Raw genomic sequence first — 22880 nt, 5'->3', positions numbered from 1 at the left:
GCCCTCCCCCCATGTGAAGTGGGCCACGCCCATTTCTCTCTCCCCTCCCTCCCCCCAACCACGTGAAAAAGCCCCCATCTTCCCCCCTTCCCCCTCCCCCATGTGAAATGGTCCTCTGGGCGGTACGATTCGGTTCACCCCAAATCGACAGCGAACCGAGCTATACCGTCCGGTTCCGGACGGTATGGGCCCGAATCGCACCGAACCGGGCGGTTCGGTGCGGTTCGGGTTCGTTTTCCGAAAAACAAGCCCGAACCGGACCGGTAAGGGACCGGTCTGGCTCGGTACGCCCCGTACCGGGCGGTTCGGCCCGGTATGGCAAACCCTTGTTACTAGGGTCGTGAAGGACCCGATTAGGTTGGGTAGGGCCCGGGCCATGGGTGGTCCCCCCTCTCCCAAGTCGGAGCCGACTGTGATGAAAGTGTCATAAGGTTGGGTGGGGAAGATTATTGTTGGAATATTATTATATTTGAAAAGTTATATTTGAAAAGCATGACAATTCCTCCACTGAATAGTTAGAAAGCATCACAATTCCTCCATAGAAAAGTATATCAATTTCTCCATCAACTCCACCATCCTCGATTGTGTATCATTTGAATTTTTTCTTTATTTGTTTCCTACAATCATGGGATTGTACCTTTTCTTCATTTGTTTCCCACAATCATGGGATTTTGGATGGATCTTGGTGTATTAAATATATTTGTAAACAATACAATAGACGAGTAAGCTTCATCTTTTTCCATTTGACATGGTATCAGAGCCTAGGAGAGAAAATCCTAGCCGTCCTAACCTCTCCAGTGGTGTTCTATCCCGCAGTGTCTCTCTCCACTAAAATCCAGCCTCTCTCGAGCATTATCTTATCCTTTCCTATGTGTAGGTCCTCTTTCGTGACTCGATTTCCGTGTAAACAGTAACTTTTTAGTTCTTTTGTGCGTCTCTTTTCAATTTGGAGCCTTTTTTATTGTTGCTATTGTTCTTTGAGGTATTCGTAGATTTTGCTTCAATCCAAGTGAATATGTTGGCATCTTCGAACCCATCTTCTTTGACAAAATCGAGTATTTTCACTTCTGCCTTTTCTGCTTCACCCTTGGTCACCACAGAACAACTCTCTGGTCCCAATTATCTGTCTTGGGCTGCTACTGTTCTATTATGGTTTAAAGGTCAAGGATATGAAGACCACTTAATTAAGAAAGTTGCAAATATTCCTACTACTGATCAGCCCACTTGACAAAAGATTGATGCTCAACTATGTAGTCTCTTGTGGTCCATTATGGACCGCAAACTTTTTCCTATATTCCGCCCTTGTCAGACTTGCTATAATCTGTGGAAAAAGACTAAAACCTTATACACTAAAGACATTCAACGCTTTTATATTGTTATTTCTGACATGTTACGTCTCTAAAAACTTGACCAGGATATGCCTATCTATATAGGCCAGATTCAAACTATAAAGGAGAAGCTTGCTGAACTGTTTCCTATCACTGCTGATATTGAAGCACATGAGCAACAACGTGATAAGCTCTTTATGATTCTCACCTTGGCTAGACTACCTTCCGAACTTGTCTCTGTCCGTGATCAAATTCTAGCTAGCCCCACAGTACCCTCTATAGAAGATGTCTTTGCACGTCTGCTGCGTGTTTCCTCTCCGTCTGTTCCTGACTCTGGTGCTTCTTCCACTGACTCTTCTGTTCTTGTCTCACAATCTTCTGATTGAATAGTCGTGATGGAAGCAATGGCCGTGGAGGTAATCATCAACGACCACAGTACACTTATTGTCATAAGATTGGCCATACTCCATATCACTGTTTTAAGCTAAATGGTCGGCCACCTCATACTGCAAATATTGCCCAGGCCGATTCTACCCCTATTGTGTCACTTTCAGAGGACACACCACCTCCAACTATTTCCATTCCTGCTACTGAGTATGATGCGTATCTTCAGTATCAAACTGCCACGCAGTCTACTGTTGCCTTTATTGCGCACACTGATAATTCAATTGCTTGTCTCACTCATTTCTCCGCACTTGGACCATGGGTTCTCAATTCTCGTGCCTTTGATCATATTTCGAATGATAAATACCTTTTCTCCAACATCACTAGTTCTTCTTCTCTTTCTATGGTTACCTTGGCTAATGGCTCTAAAATCTTAGCTAAGGGTGTTGATCAGGCTAGACCTCTTCTCTCTTTACCTTTGGATTCTGTACTTTATATTCCGAATTGTCCCTTTAATCTTATATCTGTTTAGCAAATTAACACATTTCCTTAATTGTTTGGTCACATTTAGTAATAACTATGTCCTTATGCAGGATCGGGGTACAGGATAGACGATTGGCGTCGGATGTGAGTCACAGGGACTTTACCACCTCCATTACCTACACTAGTAGTTTGCACTTTTAATACACCACCATCTCTTATCCATAGTTGTTTGGGGCATCCTAGTCTTTCGAAGCTTCAGAAGATGGTTCCCCATCTCTCTTCTCTATCATCACTAAAATGTGAGTCATGTCAGCTTGAAAAACAAGCACGTGCTTCATTTCCAAAGTGTGCAATAATCGGATTGCGTCCCCATTTAATCTTGTTCACACTAACGTATGGGATCCTAGTCGTGTCACTTCTACTTTGAATTTTCCATACTTTGTGATATTTATTGATGATTACTCTCGTTGCACTTGGTTATTTTTAATGAAAAATCATTCTGAGTTATTTTCAATATTTAAATCTTTTGGTGCTGAAGTTCGCACTCAATTTGGTGTTCCAATTCGTACTTTACATAGTGATAATGTACAAGAATATTTTTGTCCCTTTCAATAGCTTCATGTTTTCACAAGACATTCTTCATGAATCTTCATGTAGTCGTACTCAGTAAAATGGAATTGCTAAGCATAAAAACCGTCATCTCATTGAGACTATTCGCACATTACTTTTACATAATAATGTTCCTCTCCATTTCTGGGAGGATGCTGTGCTTACTGTCTGTTACTTGATTAACAAAATGCCTTCGTCAGTTTTACAAAATCAAATTCCACATTCCATTATGTTTCCTATCCATTCTCTTTATCCTCTTCCCCTTCGTGTGTTTGGCCATACTTGTTTTGTTCGTAATTTAATCCTGAACAGGATAAACTTTCTGCCAAATCTCTCAAGTGTGTCTTTTTGGGCTATTCTCGTCTTCAAAAGGATATTGATATTACTCTTCAGGCCCAAATCGTTACATCACCTCCATAGATGTCACTTTCCATGAGAATACATCCTTTTTTGCATATTCTCCTTCTGTGCATCCCATCATATCTAAGGTTCTTCCCATTCCCTACATTAGCCCTCTTAAGGACACTCTAGCTCACCCACTTCAAGTTTATCATCGTCGTCCACATTCTAACCCTCATGCAAGCCCGATTGATGCTCCTACTGACTCACCCTCTGCTCCAACACTTGTGCCTACCACGGACCTACCTCCAGTAGATAGTCTTCCCATTGCTATTCGAAAAGATATTTGCTCTATTCGTAACCCTCATCTTATTTATAATTTTTTGAGTTATCATCGTCTGTCTTCACCTTATTATGCCTTTGTATCCTCTATCTTCTGTTTCTGTCCCTAAAACTACCAGTGAGGCACCGGCTCATCCAGGGTGACGACAGGCAATAGCTGATGAAATGGTGGCTTTGCATTCTAGTGACACCTAGAAGCTGATCTCCTTACCACCTCGTAAATCCATTGTTGGTTGTCATTAGATTTATACGGTGAAGATTGGTCCTAACGGAAAGGTGGATCGACTTAAGGCACAATTGGTTGCCAAGGACTATACCCAGATATTTGGCTTGGATTACGGTGACATTTTCTCACCAGTGGCCAAGATTGCCTCCATTCGTCTTCTCTCCATGGTTGCCATGAGACATTAGCCCCTTTTTCAACTAGATATTAAAAATACTTTTCTCCATGGGAAGCTTGCTGAAAAGGTGTATATGGAGCAACCATCTGGCTTTGTTGCTTAGGGGAAGTCTAGCTTGGTTTGTCGCCTTCATCGTTCTCTTTATAACTTGAAACAGCCTTCGTAGGCTTGGTTTGAAAGGTTTAGCATAGTCATTCAACAGTTTGGTATGGTTCGTAATGAGGCAGATCATTCTATTTTCTATCGCCATTCCTCACAGGGTCAGTGCATCTACTTGGTTGTTTATGTGGATGATATAGTTATCACAGGCAGTGATCAGGATGGAATCTGTCAACTGAAGCAACACCTTTTTCATCATTTTCAGACTAAGGATTTGGGCCGTCTGAAATACTTTCTGGGTATTGAGATGGCTCAGTCTACTGATGGTGTTGTAATCTCATAGAGGAAGTATGCACTAGACATACTAGAAGAAACTGGCATGATAAATTGCCAATCTGTTCATACACCCATAGATCCAAATGTCAAACTTCTACCTGGACAGGAGAAGCCACTATCTGACCCTGGATGGTATCGAAGGCTTGTTGGAAAATTGAATTATCTCACTATCACTCGACTAGATATCTCTTTTGCTGTAAGTATTGTTACTCAGTTCCTACAAGCTCCATGTAACAATCACTAGGATGCCATGATTCACATTCTCAGATATATTAAAGGAGCACCAGGCTAAGGACTCTTATATGAAGATAAAGGGCATATCCAAGTGATTGGTTATATAGATGCAGATTGGACAGAATCTCTCTCTGATGGGTGGTCAACATTAAGATACTGTGTTTTATTGGAGGCAATCTAGTATTTTGAAAAAGTTAGAAACAAGATGTCGTGGCCAGATCAAGTGCAGAAGTAGAATACCAAACTATGGCATTGGCCACATGTGAACTCATATGGCTGAAGCAACTACTCCAGAAATTAAAATTTGGTGAAGTCAAACAGATGCAGCTAATATATGATAATCAAGCAGCCCTGCACATTGCCTCCAATCCAGTTTTTGAGGACCAAATATATAGAAGTCGACTGTCACTTTATTAGAGAAAAGATTTTTTTCAAGAATTATTACTATTAGTTTTGTTAACTCAAATGACCGACTAGCAAATATATTCACCAAATCTCTTAGAGGTCCTCGTATCAGCTACATATGTAACAAGCTTGGTGCATATGACACATATGCTCCAGCTTGAGAAGAAGTGTTGGAATATTATTATATTTGGAAAGTTATATTTGAAAAGCATGACAATTCCTCCATTAGATATTTGGAAAGCATGACAATTCCTCCATAAGAAAGTATATCAATTTCTCCATCAACTCCACCATCCTTGATTGTGTACCATTTGAATTTTTTCTTTATTTGTTTCCTACAATCATGAGATTGTATCTTTTCTTTACTTGTTTCCCACAATCATGAGATTTTAGGTGGATCTTGGTGTATTATATGTATTTGTAAACGATGTAATAGATGAGTAAGCTTCATCTTTTTCCATTTGACAATTGTCATAGTCCCACATTGACTAATAAAAAAGGTGCCACATTGGTCTATTAACATGGTCTTATCATACTCCTACAGCTTAAGCTTTTGGGATGTGAGTCCATGACACTAGTTAGCTGCTACCTAGTACCTAGGCAGCCTACCATCTCTAGGTGACTAGGCAAAAAACCTAGCAGCCTTAGCAGTGCTTTTCTGACAATACAGGTCCTACCACATTGTCTTTCTTTTTGTTTTATCTTTTATTTTTGTTTATTTTTTTTAAATATGTATCTCTTTTTTAAGAAGTCAAATTGTAATAGCACTATTGCATATTTAGGAAAATTTACCTATTTCAGTTTTTCTTTTTTCTTTTTATATTTTATGTTCTAAAATATAATTGTACAATATTATAGTATGATGTAAATTTCTCAAACATCCACCATACATGGCTGTTTGCTAGTACGCATTGCACAAAAACTTGAATTCTAAGATGATTGTGCCATCATTGAATAAACTAAAAAATATTTCACCTTCCTTAAAAACCCAGTTATATTTTTGTTTTATATGTTCCTTTTTATGGAAAGTAAGCTATACTCAACATAGCATCCTACAAGTCTACAACTATCACATATGGGTATTAATGGGTATTGGAGGCATCGAGAATTAATGGGTTATGTGTCATTAACCAGTCAGCTGATCTACATGCAACCATTCCTTTCTTTCCTCTTTCCCCAGGTACCAGGCTAATTACGAATCATTACAGACAAAATTCATTATAGAATACCTATAACAATCAGCCTCCACTGGTTTACTTTTGGCCCAGACCTCTTTGAAGGTTTTACAGATGTCATACTGCTGCAGTTTGTGACCTCAATGCCACATATTCCAAATGAATAAGGTCTTGGTTAATGACACAGAAGAGTGTGGGTGAGGCATAAAGGCAATGGAGTAATTTAGAAAGAGTACATGTAAAGAGAAGACCCATCAAGCAAGATCAGCAAGACTTACCAAATATTGTCAGAAACCCTTCGTTCAATCATACCAGGGAATGATAAGAACATCCTATATAGGATCTGGAGATAGCTATGATAGATATGTACCTGCATACTTTTGTGTGATCATCTTATATTGATCGAGACATAAAAGAATGGCTTGCCATACCAATTATATGGATAAAGCATACGGATAATAAAGATACGTGATGATAATATGCCCCAAAAGAGATGAGGAAGTTAAGGCAGAAACTTGGCCAAGCAAGGAAAGATGAATTAGAAAGGAAAAAATATGGAAGCCCAGAAGAAGCATCAAAAGAGGACCGAGTGAGTGACACATAAGATGCCCTGACAAGTGTGGGCTAAATATTCCCCCAGTAAGTAGGGAATCTCCTCGATAGTGGATCTGAAACCACACAACTAAAAGGAAAGCTTAGAGATATGGCTGAGAAATCAGACGAACATTGTGCAAAGTATATAAAATGAAAACATGCTGATATTCACTTTGCATGACAGGTGGCTTGTCAAAAATAAAATTTTACAGATCATAATTGGATAATTACTGTTTCACTGGGCTCACAACACAATTCTACCTTTCTAGGTTATCAGAAATAATGGCATCAATAAACCAAAATATCAGTCAAACGGCTGGTGTGCTCTTTTGGGCTTGAAGCCTTGAAGATCTGTACTGTTCAAAAACAATATGCACAGACATACCCATCAATCCATTGCAGTTTAAGGGTGCAAATGTACCACTCCATGTTGGATTAAGAAATGATAAAGGGCTTAACAACTAAAATCCTGTGAATAGGAGCATGTTGCTGCCCTTAAATTGACAGCATGGGACATTGTGTGCATGCTTACACTTGCAAAACAGAAGGATCCTTCACTTGGTCTTCTGACCAATGATCCTCCACTATCACAAATTCTTTTTCTCCTTGAGTTTTTTGGCTGTTTTAATTAAGTTTGTTATGCCCTTAAACAAGCAGAACAGCCACGTTCCCTTCTATCCAGTTCTTAGTTGGAATTCGAAGTTCGGGGCATACATGTGTGTTTCAAAACTTTATTTTCTAAACACCGCAGCGGAATATGAGATTAAAACACTTTTAATCTGAATCATGCATGTATAAAAATATAAAACCACAAGGATCTAGTTCATGTGCTGAAATTGACATATGCTGAAATTCAGATTGTGATCAATTCACATACCTGTTTTGCAATCCTTTTCTTCGAATCTGGATCTGGAAGAAAAGAGATTTTCTTCTAGTCGCACAAGTGTCCGACCTCTACGGATATCCACTCGAGATCAGCCTGAAACAATCCTCTAGAATTTGAATTTTCTTCTCTAAGAAAATTCAGCCTGCTGAATCTGAACGAAACTTGGATCGCGATCAGCACTTGATCTCTTTCCTTGATCTTCTTCTTCTCCTCTTCTCTAGCCTTTCTCCCTTGCTATATGCTGCTGCTACAACCTTGAAACCAGCAAGGAAGAGGACACCCAACACCTTGGACGTGGGAGACTTGGGACGTCCCAAAGATTGGGGCGTGTGGGACGCCCAAGGGGAGAAGAGAAAGGGAGAGGAAGAGAGGGCATGGGGAGACCTTCTAGGCGTGAGGAGCTGCTAGTTTGGATGCTTTAGGGACCTTAAGAGAGGTTCCTTTAAATAGGCATGAGGATTGAATCCTATTCAATCTCATAATACAAATCCTACTTACATTAGGTTTCCTAATAACTTAAGTTATTTAACTTACATTAGGAATTCTATTAGGCGCCAACTCTTGAAGCCTTTGCACCCAATTAAATACACCCTCTTTTGCACCCAAAGGACGCCCCATATCAGATTAATAAGCACTCTAATTATAGGACACGCCCAACTTGATCAAATCAAGATAGCACCCAAGAATAACTATCAAGGAAATTGATTAGGGACTTACACCCTTAATTCGTATGATCCAAAACCTTAAACACCCAACAATTGGAGTCAAATAATTTTATTCATTTAAGTTATTAGCAGGTAATTAAGTTTGAATTATCTTATTAAATAAGAAATTCAAACGAAAAGAGGAATTGGATCCATCCATGTGCTAGCAAGGTTACCTTGAACCTAATCGGATTTCTCTAAACCCAATTGACACTTCATAAGCTCAATCGCTAATTTTAGACCTAATTCCTTTGTTGTGTGACTCCATAGGTTCAATTCTATCTGATAGTGAGATATACAATGATCTCTATCAAAGTATCATTGAAACTCTTTTCAATAGATCAGAACAATTCCATTCTAACTCATCAAGGATTGTCGATCCAGAACAACCCTAGTGAGCTCTCATAATCCACCAGTGACATCTAGCAGTATGTAGTGATAATCCAGTAGAACTGAAATGAATCTCTAGGTGTAATTAACGTATGATTCAGTCCCTCTATCGTGAGTCCCGACTTGATGGCAGGTCATGGATAAATTGTCAAACTATGATAAATTCAATTAGCTCAAGTCCAAATGTGATTCTTATGAAAATTCTTTTTCATCAATCACACTACTATGGCCATAGATTCTTGGACTTAGCCTTTCAAATCCCATAGGACTATTCTCTATCAAGATTGATAGATCCCATCTTGATGTGCATCCTACTCCTACAGTGAACCAACTGTCGCCAACATCCACTACAAAAGCTCATTGAGACCCATGTTTATGTATCAGTCAAACTCCAGCGGCCTCACTGCGAGCAGTAGTACAATCTCAGGTCAAAAGATCATTCACACAACTACAGCATCGAGACAATCACTGATGATTGAATAAAAATCCAAGTGATCTCTCGTATGGTCACGCTCAGTACTAGTCATTCTCTAACAACTATCCGCATTCGTCGTCCAGTATCTCTACACTGTAAACTAGAAACCCATCTATCTCGAAGGAAGCGATCTGTGCGCTAGTCTATCCGGATCGATCACCGTCCTCATGATGATCCTATGACCGGAAGCATTTAGGAATTAAATACATGTCTCTAATTTTCAACATCTTGAGAATATGTATCGAAGGTTAATTCCATAGACGATTCAAGGACACATCACACTTGAATAAAAAATAAACTTACCATTTTATTGATCAAATCAATATATTAAGTACAAAATTGTATCCTAGATTTATTGCAATGTGTCAGTCATATTGGCTTTTAGGACATACATCTAACAATCTCCCACTTGGACTAAAGTCAATTGGCCACAAATCTAAGTCCCATCTTCTCAAGATGAACTTCCATTTTCGATTGGCTTAACTGCTTAGTCAGTGGGTCTGCCACGTTGTCCGCGGAGTCTACTCTTCGCACCTCGACATGTTTCTTTTCGAGATAGTTGCGTATGATGTGATACCGCCACTCGATGTGCTTCGATTTCTGATGAGACCTCAGCTCTTTAGCAAGTGCTACGGCTCCATTGTTGTCACAGTAAAGCAATATAGCATCCGATGTCATAACCTCAAGTTCCGCGATTAACTTCTTGAGCTAGAAACTTTTCTTTGCAGCATCCGAAACAGCGACATACTCAGCCTCCGTGGTCGAATCCGCTATGATGGATTGCTTGGAATTCTTCCAGCTAACTATGCCACCATTGCAAACGAACATATATCCTAACGTAGAGTTTCTATCATCGGGATCAGACATGAAGTCTGAGTCAGTATATCCCTCGACTCGCAACTCAGAATCTCCTTCAAAGATCAAAAACAAATCCTTAGTCCTTCTTAAGTACTTAAGGATATTTTTCACAGCTATTCAGTGCTTCTCGTTTCGATTCGACTGATACCTACTCGTGACACTCACAACAAAGACAATATCAGATCGAGTACATAGTATGGCGTACACGAGGCTCCCTATGGCCGAGGTGTAAGAAATCCTACTCATGCACTGCACCTCCTCAGATGTGGTCGGACACATCGTCTTGGAGAGATTAATCCCATGCCTAAGAGGTAAAAGTTCTTTTTTGAAATTTTTCATACTGAATCTCTTCAGCACTTTCTCTATGTACAGCTTTTGTGACAGACCTAGCATCCGTTTAGGTCTATCCTTATAGACTTTTATTCCAAGAATATAGGATGCTTTTCCTAGGTCTTTCATGGAGAATTCTTTGGACAACCATCTTTTGACCATGGTCAGCATGAGAATATCATTCCCAATAAAGAGAATATCATCCACGTACAATACGAGGAATGTTATCGCACTCCCACTGACCCTTTTATATACACATTGTTTCTCTTCGTTTTTGATGAAATCAAACGATTTGATTGTCTCATCAAAACAATGATTCCAACTCCGAGAAGCTTGCTTTAATCCATATATGGACCTTTGCAGCTTGCAGACTCTGTGATCACCATCACCAGACGTGAAACTCATAGGCTGCTCCATATAGATATCTTCTTCAAGATATCCATTCAGGAAAGCAGTTTTCACATCTATCTGTCAGATTTCATAATCATAATAAACTGCAACAGCAAGAAGAATACGGATGGATTTCAGCATGATTACGGATGAAAAAGTTTCCTGATAGTCAATGCCCTCGTGCTGACTATAGCCTTTAGCCACAAGCCTAGTTTTATAGGTCTCTACCTTACCATCGGTATCTATCTTCCTTTTGTAGATCCATTTACACTTAATGGGTACAATACCCTCAGATGGATCCACTAAGGTCCAGACCTGGTTCGAGTGTATTGAGTCAATTTCTGACTTCATAGTATCTAACCATTTCTTGGAATCGATATCAAACATCACCTCGTCAAATGTATTAGGATCATCACCATGATCCTTATCTCCCATGAGAAATATTTTCTTTACTTCCTCCATAAGCATACCCATGTACCTTTCAGGAGGTCGGATGACCCTGCGAGATGGTTGAGAAATGTCTACTACTGGCTCATGGATAACGAGTTCTTGAGAATCTATAGCTCTTAACTCTTCAGAGACCTTCTCTTCGAGCTCAACTAACTCCCACTGCTACCATCTTGGATAAACTATTTTTTTAGAAATATGACATTTCGACTCACAATCACATTGTGGTCTTGTGGAAAGTAGACGTAGTATCCCATGGATTCTTTTGGATATCCTATAAAACGAGCTATTACATATCTATCCTCTAATTTATCTGCCATCTGTATCTTAACATAGGCCGGACACTCCCAAGTCTTAAGATAACCTAGACTCGACTTCTTACCGAACCATACCTCTTATGATGTGATAGGAACGGATTTTGATGGAACCCTATTCAACAGGTAAATTGCGGTTAACAAGACATGTTCCCAAAGATATAAGGGTAAATCAGTGAAACTCATCATAAACCTGACCATATCCAATAGGGTCATGTTCCTCCTTTCGGATACTCCGTTGAGTTAAGGTGTTCCAGGAGGCGTCCATTGAGAGACTATGCCGTTGTCCTTAAAATATTTCAAAAATTTCGGACTAAGGTATTCACCTCTTCAATCAAATCGAAGAATCTTAATGGATTTATTTGTTTGTTTTTCTACTTCATATTTGAATTCCTTGAACCTTTCAAAGGTCTCAGACTTGTGTTTTATCAGATACACATACCCATACCTAGACAGATCATCAGTAAAAATAATGAAGTAGGTATAACCACCTCTGACCTGCACATCAAATGGCCCACACACATCGGTGTGTACCCGGACGAGTAACTCAGTGGCCCTCTCCCCATGTCCTACAAAGGGTAACTTAACCATTTTTCTTCGAAGACAGGATTCGCAAGCTGGGTATGACTCTGGATTAAGAGAGCCAAAAATCCCATCCTTTTTCAGTCTATTTATCCTGTCCTCTCCAATATGGCCTCCAATATGGCCTAGTCTATGGTGCCATAAGTACTTCTAGTTAATTTCATCTCTGGATCTCTTTTGACCTACGGCACTCATTATTTGCTCGTTTAGGTTCACATTCGCATCAACATGCAAGTGATAAAGATTGTCAATTAAAAGATCTCATGCAACCAATTTATTTCGTAAATAAATGAAACAAAAGTCTTTATTGAAATAAATTTCAAAACCTTCCTGTACTAACACAGACACGAAAATCAAATTCCGACTAGTTATAGGGACATAATAACAGTCCTTTAAATCTAATCTAACACCAGACGGTAATCGAAAAAGATAAATGCCAACAGCCTCTGCAGTAACCTTTGCTCCATTGCCAACCCGAAGGATCATATCACCTTTCCTCAACCTCCTACTTTCCATCAGACCCGGCATTGAAGTACATATATGAGCACTCGAGCTAGAGTCTAATACCCAACTAGAAGTAGAAAAAACCGTAAGGTTAGATTCAATTACGAACATACCTTCGGAAGGTTTATCACCCTTTTTGGTCTTTAGGCTCTCCAGATGTTTTGGATAGTTCCTCCTCTAGTGGCCTTCAGCATGACAATGAAAATATTTTTCCTTTGCTTCGGCCTTACTAGGAACTTCCTTCTTTGGCCTATTCTCCTTTTTCTGCTTCTTAGTGGATTTTGCCTTCTTCTTCCCAGTAGACTTTCTCTTGGAAGAAATCCGCTCCACAGCGAGAACGTGCCTCTTGAACTCTTCAAGGTTCCCTATGTAGTGACCAACATGTTGACCAGTTCGGGTATAGTGCAATCGAGCTTGTTCATATGAAAATTTACAATAAATTGACTATATAAACTTATAAGGGATTGAAGGATCAGATCCATCTGCAATTCCTTCTGTATTTCTAACTCGAGCTTCCCAAGCTCTTCAATGTCCTTATCACTGTCATACAGTGCTCATGGACCGACTGTCCTTCGTGCATCTTCAGATTTAAGAGTCTTTTGGACACCTCGAAGCGCATTATACGGCTCTGCTCATCATACAACTCTTGCAGGTGAGTGATCATAGCCCTGGCAGTAGGCATATGCTCATGCTGGCTTTGTAACTCGTTTGATAGACGCCAGCCCATAACACTTAACCCGACTCTCTTCATCCGTCCACTTCTTAAAAGCAATCCTTTGCTCAGCAGTAGGACGGTTTGATAGCACTATGGGTTTCTGATCGAATACATGATCTAGTTTTTCAGAAGTCAGGACAATCCTGAAGTTTCTGAGTTAGTCTTTGTAATTGGTACCGGTCAAATGATTGATTTCAAGAATGCGGGCTAAAGAATTTGAGGCTAACATTGTCAAACTACGAGAGTAAATATTCATGTTAGACTTTTGTATTTAATATTTATATTTGCTTCTATGGACTTTAAGATGCAAACAATGACTCCCACTAATTTATCGGATCCCTCCACTTTTCGGAAAGAAAACGAAAATCCTAACGCGACAAAAGATTCCTAGTGGATGCTGCGGTCCCACTGAGGACATGCACCTTACCTAACAGTTATTGGTAACATGCACACCGATGCGTAGGCAATTCTTTGTCCAAACACTTCTTTAAGCATGTTGCAGCGATTTAGTCTCTAAATCATGTAGGCTCACCTAACAGTTATTACCCACACTTCTTAGTTAAGCCCGACCCACTGTTCACTAGAAGATGCAAAGCCGTCGTTGGGTCGCTCACCTAATAGTTATTGGGTCCAACCCCATCCTTACCCTGGAGCAACTCTTTGCTAATAGAGTAGTTGCATGTTCCCGATGCAACTGAACCACTATGACCAGTCGAGAACAATCAACGTCGGGAGCACGCCTGTACATCTAAACGGTGGAAAAACCTATAGACTTAATACTTGTGAGGAAGTTTAAGTTTAGATCTCATCTAATCAATCATCATATGACTGATCTAATTGGCATGGGCTAAATCAAACCGCTAAGCAACCCAATTTAAGATCCAATCTTCAAAATTGGCCAGATAAGTCGCGATCGGTAGGGGTCCCCCGTTGCTTTTCTTAGAAACCAATAAATTGACCAGATAAGCGAACAGAACTAATTAAATAACCACGTCTCATTAACTTGCCTTAGACACCAATAGGTCTAAACAGGTTAACTCTAGCGAATCAGACTCAAACCGTCGAGCCAAATTAGGTCTTTAGATTAATCAATTCTACATACGAGACTCAAACAATTTGATCAACAACAATTGCATGATCATTTAACTTAATTGATTTGACCCTAATCAACACTTGATTCGGTTTGATCAATTACTTAATCGAAATAGACTCATATAGCTCAAATCAAAAACTTTAGATGCAATCCTATTACATGATCTAATTTATGATTTTCTCATAACTAAAATCTTCATGCACAAACACAAATTTCAGATTCTAAAATCATATTTCAGATCTAAATTCTTTGCATGAAAGTAAGTTTTAAATCATGAAAATAATTTTCAGATTTAACATACAAACATATATTCCATATATGCATGTAAAATTCAGATCTAAATAAAATTCAAATCTACTACATGATATCATATATCTCATATACTAATCATGAATCATATCAAAAGCAAATTTATGATCTAGATATGGAATCATATATCACATATATGAATCAAAATTCAAATCATATAAAATTTCATGTTTCATGCGTCTATATATCATATAAACATGAACTAGAACTCTTTCTAGATCAAAATTCAGATCTATGCATGCTTTCACATATCAAATATATATTCTAAAATCAAACCCAAAATTAAATTTCAGATTCTAAAATTCATCTATACATCTCATATATAAAAAAAAAATCAGATTTTGAAACTCTTTTCAAAATATGTATGACAATTTCAGTAATATGAAATCCGTGACTTTGATACGACTGTTGAAATTCGAGGTTCAGGGTATACATGTGTATTTCAAAACTTTATTTTCTAAACACCACAGTAAAATATGAGATTAAAATATTTTTAATCTGAATTATGCATGCATAAAAACATAAAACCACAGGGATCTAGTTCATGTGCTGAAATTGACATATGCTGAAATTCAGATTGTGATCAATTTACATACCTATTTCGCAATTTTTTTCTTCGAATTTGGATTTGGAAGAGAAGAAATTTTCTTCTAACTGCATAAGTGTCCGGCCTCTACGGATATCTACTCGGGATCAGCCTGAAACAGCCTTCTAGAATTTGAATTTTCTTCTCTAAGAAAATTCAGCTTGCTAAATCTGAATGAAGTCTGGATCATGATCAACGCTTTTTCCTTGATCTTCTTCTTCTCCTTTTCTCTAGCCTTTCTCCCTTGCTATATGCTGCTGCTACAACCTAAGAGAACGCCTAACACCTTGAACGTGGGAGACTTGGGACGTCCCAAAGGTTGGGGCATGTGGGATGCCCAAAGGGAGAAGAGAAAGGGAGAGGAAGAAAGGGCATGGGGAGACCTAAGCGTGAGAGGCTATTAGTTTGGATGCTCTAGGGACCTTAAGGGAGGTCCCTTTAAATAGGCATGAGGATTGAATCCTATTCAATCTCATAATACAAGTCCTACTTGCATTAGGTTTCCTAATAACTTAAGTTATTTAACTTACATTAGGAATCCTATTAGACGCCAACTCTTGGAGCCCTTGCACCCAATTGAACACACCCTCTTTTGCACCCAAGAGATGCCCCATATCAGATTAATAAGCCCTCTAATCATAGGACACATCCAACTTGATCAAATCAAAATGACGTCCAAGAATAACTATCAAGAAAATTGATTAGAGACTTGCACCCTTAATTTATATGATCCAAAATCTTAGACACCCAATAATTGGAGTCAAATAAATCTTATTCATTTAGGTTATTAGCAAGTAATTAAGTTTGAATTATCTTATCAAATAAAAAATCCAAACAGAAAAAAAATTGGGTCCATCCATGTGCTAGCAAGATTACCTTGAACCCAATCGGATTTTTCTAAACCCAATTGATACTTCATAAGCTCAATTGCTAATTACAGATCTAATCTCTTTGTTGTATGACCCCATAGGTTCAATTCTATCCGGTAGTGAGATATACAATAATCTCTATCAAAATATCATTGAAACTCTTTTCAATGGGTTGGAACAATTCTACTCTAACTCATTAAAGATTGTCGATCCAGAACAATCCTAGTGAGCTCTCACAATCCACCAGTGACACCTAGCAGTATGTAGTGGCAATTCAGTAGAATTGAAATGAACCTCTAAGAGTAGTTAACGTGTGATTCAATCTCTTCACCGTGAATCCCGACTTGATGGCAGATCATAGATAAATCGTCAAACCTCAACATCAGTCATATAATAGATTCGATTAGCTCAAGTCCAAATGTGATTCCTATGAAAATTTTTTCCATCAACCACACTAATATGGCCATAGATCCTTGAACTTAGCCTTTCAATTCTCATAGAACTACTCCTCTCGATCAAGGTTGATAGATCCAATCTTGATGTGCACCCTACTCCTACAGTAGACCAACTGTCGTCAACATCCACTACAAAGACTCATTAAGACCCATGTTTATGTATCAGTTAAACTCCAGCAGCCTCACTGTGAATAGTAGTACAATCTCAGATCAAAAGATCATTCACACAACTACAGCATCGAGACAATCACAGACAATTGAATAAAAATCCAAGTGATCTCTCATATGGTCACGCTCAGTATTAGTTGTTCTCTAACAACTATCCACACTCGTCGTCCAATATCTCTACACTGTAGATTAGAGATTCATCTATTTCGAAAAAAACGATCTATACGTCAGTTTATCCGGATTGATCACTGTCTTCATAATGATCCTACGACCGAAAATATTTAAGAATTAAATACACATCTCTAATTCTCAACGTCCTGAGAATATGTATCGAAGATTAATTTCATGGACGATTCAAGAACACATCAATGAAAAATAAATTTATCTTTTATTAATATAATCAATATATTAAGTACAAAATTGTATCCTACATTTATTGCAATGTGTAGCGATATTGGCTTCTAGAACATATATCTAACATTTGCTGGCATATCAGCTGAAAATAAAATAAGTTGGTCGGTTATTGGAATAAAGGCAAACTAACCTTACCAGCCCGGATACTTCCAAAACTACACTAAGATGTCAATGAATTCACTCCAAAGACAACTATGAAACATATAAATTTCATAGAAACCACAAAAAGAGAACGTCACTTAAAGGATTTCACTACTTCTCTCCTAAATCCACTTGCTGACACAATACCACACATCCATCATGTTCATTTCTTCACCATTCCACAAAATTTAAAGAAAAAAGGAGGAAAACTTTCTGCTATTTCAGCATCTCACCAACCACCCCTACTTTTCTAACAATGATACCACCCTGAAATCAAAACATCCCAACAAAGAGATCAAATCAGAGAAAAAAAGGGTCCAACTGACCTACTCGCAACCAAAAATCCAAGCTTTAACGCCCGATCTCATCCTTCTCCCCAACACCGATCTAAAATCGCAACCGTCCACTAAAACGAACAAAAAGAAACAAAACAAAACCAATTCATTCACTAAAACAGAATCAGCAAAAGTAACGATCCTCTTACTTATCAAAGCCAAGCCATCCGAACACCCGGAACGAGCAAAATCCCACAATCTCCTCCTGCAATCTCCAGATCAGCGCCTCGCAAAACCGTCCAATTCCAGCTCAATTGAAGAAGCGAGGAAGACCAGTGGGAAAGCGGACGGGCCCAGTCCTCACTTTGCTCGAGCTCGCTCCAGCGAATGGAGCGCCCAAAACCCTAGAAACCCTAGAAGAAGAAAAGAAGCCCAGAGAAGAATCCAAGAAAAGGATACTCCAAGAATTGGAAGAAGCGAGCAGAGAGAAAGTGAGAGAGAAAATGTAGAGCAGAAGGCGGAGGAAAGAGAAGCGGAAAGGAGAAGGGAACGACTCGATTTGAAGAAGAAACGAAGAGAGAGAGAGAGAGAGAGAGAGAGAGAGAGGATGGGGTGGTTTGCGGTGTGTGCTAAGAAATGGAGTTGTCCTGAAGCATCAAAACAGAACTACTAGATTTCGTGACCTTGTCCTCCTTTAGGGACCAACATTTAGTTCTTAGTGGCCCTTCTCTGCCTCACATTCTGCAGGATCCACATAGTATTTGTGAGTTGTTTCTTGGTTGGGTGTCGTTTGGGTGTGAATAAATGACGATTTGGAGTTTGGTGGTTAGTAAGTATTAATATAAGACTAATTGGTTGGCTTTAGCGCTCGATCCACGCACTTGTGGTGTACGCAATAGCATTTTAAAATGATTTAGAGGTGGCGCTGGGTTGGGGGAGGGGGGGTTCGTTTCGCCGTGCGGTCTGGTTTTGGTGTCATGTTCCGATTCTGTCCCTATTGGGAATTTTTGGGATTGACTATTGACCTTGTTTTAGATCTATGTAATAGTGATTAATTAAGTGTTTGTTTTGAGATGAGGTACTTCACACAACTGATGGACGGTGATTGGTTGCCGATATCCCATTGTTAAATTTGAGCTTTCAAAAGGGCTATACCCTCTCGGCAAATTATCCCGCGTGCACGATACGGCCGTGCATCACACTGATGACCTCATCTCATTCCCATAGACTCAATTCATCCTGCGCTCGTCGCTGTGAATAGGCCACAAGCGATAAAATGACGCAATTGGTATGGTGCATGGCCATGCTAGGGGTGTAAGATATAATCCTTTATATCATATGATTTGATCACAATAAATAATTGAGAAATTCCAATAATAAAATGTTTAGAGCTTGTTTAGACATTAGTTTGCCACTTTTTACAAGGACAAAAGCCCATGTAATGGCGGGTTATATTGTATGGAATGGAACTTATAACTAATCTTATGCTTGGTTGTAGTTACAAGAGAAAAAATGAATGGAATTGGAAGAATGGATAATTTTTATTCATTATTTGATTTAAAAATTTTTAGGAAGGATAGATGAAAAGAAGAATTGTTTATCTATCATGGTTGACTAATTTGCATCCTTCCAAATTGAGAGGATATAAGAGAGAATGATGGAGCATGCGAAGGATGGATTTTTGTATTGATAATATTACCTCTCATTAATTTTTTTAATAAAACCATGACACTCTTACATTTTTTCATTCATGTGATTTATATATATTTTTATTTTATATATATTATTAATTCTATACTATTAAATTTCATTACTAATTATTTCAATCTTAGTACATAATTTTCATAATTACAATTAAACAATTGGAATTGTCTTCTATTTTTTATTTATATTTATTATTTTTAGTTAACTATCTGTATAAAATTAATTAACTATTTAAATTAAGTTATAAATTAATTAGTTATTTATATATTTAATATACATAAATAAATTAATTATATATAATTAATTTATAAAATCATTTAAATATTTATGTAAATTTTATATATTTATAAATTATAATGATTATAAGTTTATATATTGTTTTAGTATAAATGAGTATTATAATTGATAATAATAATTTTTTTCATCAAAAGATAGTTTGAAAAAATATCATACAAATATTATCCATCATCCCTTACATTCTTTACATATCAAATAGAAAAAATAATTATTTTCATTCATTCCTCCATATTTCACCAGACACATGAGAGGATAGATAGAAGATCAATCTATCTCCTCTCTCATCCATTTTTCATACTAGATAAAGGATAAAGCTCATTCGAGATATTCACTCTCACGGGAAGCAAACACTTGAATTAGGGCTTGGGAGTCAGCTTTTGTTTCTTTAAAGTGTCCTTTTTCCACTAAGAGACCATCACGAAGGTAAGCTTCAGCAGTCCCACAACTATGAAAGGAGGAGAAGAAAAAAGGAAAACGTATGGTACTAGATTTCTAAAGCCACATTCACAGGTCCAAGGCCATAGTTCTCGGTGTCCCCGATTTGGTGTTCTCTAAAAGGTCTGAGAACTCGATGTGGGCGGCGAACATATTCCAACACGTATGTTTGTTACCATGGTAAAAAAATTTCCATTGTATACCAAGAGTTATTCTCTTAGCGTGGGTATGCCCTGTAGATGTTGCGATCCAACAGTATTGTTCTCTTGATGTTGTGATCCAAAAGAATAGATTCTCTTGATGTTGTGATCCAAGAGTATAATTCTTGTGATATTGTGATTAAAGAGAGGTGTCTCCCATATTATGATTAAGAAAGTGGTTGCGCTGATTTTGTGATCCAGGAGAGTGATTCTCTTGATGTGGTGATCCAGGAATGTGGTTCTCTTGATGTTGTGATCTTTGGCTTGACTAAGTTGAAGAAAACAACTCTTGTAATCCCATTATTTCTTGGAGATATATATAATGCTTGATCTGAACTAGGTTCCTTGTTTTCTCCTTTTTGGGATTTTCCACGTAAAAATCTTGGTCTATTGACCCTTGACTTTGCTACTACCATTCCAAGTCCAGGTCCCCTAGTTTCAAGTGGATGTGCACTGAAAATATCTTCTTTGTCTACTTATATCCTTCACTATATCTACTAGTTTGACCTAAGAGATAGTTTGTTCTAAAACTCATTTTTCTTTCCTTTCCTGCCACAACGAACTGGATCATGGTCTGAAAGCTAGCAATCATTACAAGAAATCCTGGTAAGCTACTCTGCGTATAAACCGACAATAATGGAAGTTGATGTAAGATGTATCAATTGAAAGATACAAATTTATTCTATCCAAAAAGATATGAATTTAAATATATGAGGAAAGAACCTAGAGTCCCTTGATCATGCAAGCCCAAAAAAAGGTCCGAATATCTATATATCTATATTAAAATGAAGACATCAGCCTCCGTTTGACACGTTTCATTTTTTTTTTCTGTTTGACATATGTTAGAGATTTTATAAGGAGGTGGAGTAAACCCCAACCATCGCCTAAGCTTCGATATCCAGCCACTCTAAGCCTCCCAGCCGATTCAGACTCCTGAGGATGGAAGAGACAGAGAAAAATTGACGGAAAATATAGTAAAAATCTACAAAAATAAAGGTAAGATCTTGATTGATCATTTTTTTCTTTTTTCATTTCAAAATTTTTTCGGAGATTCGTGGGGAAGGAGAGAACCTAAGGAAGATCGGAGGGGTTTCTTAGGTTCCGATTGGGGTTTTTTTCTGAAGCATATGGGATTTTGTGCGAGGTGTGGTGGTGTGAGTTGGTCCCTTGAGGTTTTGAGAGCTTAACCTTGATAGAAGCATTATATTATGTAGGATTTGGGGATATTTGATCAAAAGGATTCTTCTTTGGCTACAAAATTTGAGGAGGATGCGGAAGTTGTGGGTGATGCAGGTGTTCATGGTGGTGCCCTGCTGGATGGAGAAGATCTGGAGCTGGGCAAGGCATGTGCTCATGATGATGGTGCTGTAGAAAATGGGGATCATGCCGAGGATGGTCTTGGCCTTCTCCACCTGGGTGACTCGGCACAGCTTCCATGGGCTGGGTGAAGTGGTGTGAGTGCTGGAAGCTCTGCATTGCGGCTTTGTCAAGAATCTAAGTAGAATTTGCAAACAAGTAGTTTAATTTATGTCATGTTGTTGAAGGACTGGGAAATCCTTGGAGTACACTAAAACAATGGTACTCTGAAAGAAGAATATTCTTTTTATTGTTTGCTAGGATATTTTCTTGATGTTTTTCCATCAAAAAGGAATTATGGTTGTAGTTATCTAATTGGCCAAATCATAAAGAAATATAAACTGCGACAAACTGAACTAGTTGCAGCATCATACTATATAATATTATCATATGAAATTTCTCAAAAGGTTCTATATAATATGAAATTAGATGTAAAGGTTTATTTGGTTAAGTTCTAATTAAACAGGCTACACCTCTTTCTTCTTCTAATCCTTAATGAAAAAGTTCTGAAGTTATTTACTATTTGTCTTGATGAATCCAAACCATTTTACCGACAAACTTCTACAAATCAAAATAAAAATTTTGATATATAATAATGTAAATTAATAAAGTAAATCTTCTTTTCCTGGTCCAGATGAGTTCAATTCATAAAGAAAGACAGTGGTGCATACAAATTAGGAACCTCAACTTTAAATTGGATAATTATATGTCGTTGTACTTCATAAAGAAGAGATTATGAACAGAATTATTTTTTTCAGAAAAGAACCTGAATTTATCTCTGTGAAGCAAAAATTCTACTTCTTCAAGCTATTCTTTCATTCTATCGATTTCATAAAGCTCTAAAGGATCTTCAGGGAGGCCTAGATTCCGATTCCTGAATGTTGCCATGCAAATCTGAAGAACATATATAGACTTGGTCATGTTTGGTCAAAATGAAGAGGAATGGCCAAAGTAGGATACCTGAAGCCCATTTCAGATAGATAAGATCGACAAACTTGATATACATTGTTGACTTATTCCCTAACATATAATAGAGGTAAGTTTGCTTGACATCATTCTCTAATTCAATTATTTATTTATCATATAATCTATAGCAGCGTGAATTGAAGAGGATGATTTGGGGAACTTGCACACTTGAATAATTTTGAAAAGTGTATTAGTGCCTTGAAATCGAAAGGATTGAATCTCCCATTCTTTGACGATGAGAGAAGACAAGCTTGGAGGATGGCTTGGGTTTTATATTGGGTATTGTTG

General features: G+C 38.1%; 1 protein-coding gene and 1 long non-coding RNA gene across 8 annotated transcripts in view; one reads left to right on the top strand and one right to left on the bottom strand.

The window, feature by feature from the left end:
• The window catches only part of LOC105042910 (mitogen-activated protein kinase kinase kinase YODA), a 42730-nt gene extending 24462 nt beyond the window's left edge, over positions 1-18268 (bottom strand). For 2 of the 7 annotated variants that reach the window (XM_073256376.1, XM_073256378.1), the window contains exon 1: positions 17844-18268. The gene's annotated coding sequence lies outside the window, so the exon portion shown is untranslated. Of the gene's footprint in view, positions 1-7606; positions 14528-15322; positions 15343-17685; positions 17766-17843 lie in introns of those variants that run through there. The other 5 variants (XM_073256375.1, XM_073256371.1, XM_073256372.1 and 2 more) reach the window with 4 other exon arrangements.
• Positions 18269-20767: 2499 nt separating this feature from the next.
• Positions 20768-22010, top strand: LOC109505775 (uncharacterized). The gene is made up of 3 exons (XR_012140473.1): positions 20768-20876; positions 21117-21266; positions 21485-22010. It is a non-coding gene; the product is annotated as an uncharacterized lncRNA (long non-coding RNA).
• The last annotated feature ends 870 nt before the right edge of the window (positions 22011-22880 follow it).

This window comes from Elaeis guineensis, chromosome 4, assembly GCF_000442705.2.
Source record: "Elaeis guineensis isolate ETL-2024a chromosome 4, EG11, whole genome shotgun sequence".
Classification (NCBI taxonomy): Eukaryota; Viridiplantae; Streptophyta; class Magnoliopsida; order Arecales; family Arecaceae; genus Elaeis; species Elaeis guineensis.
Note: the sequence above shows the minus strand (reverse complement) of the source record. Positions and strands in the feature narration are given on the sequence as shown.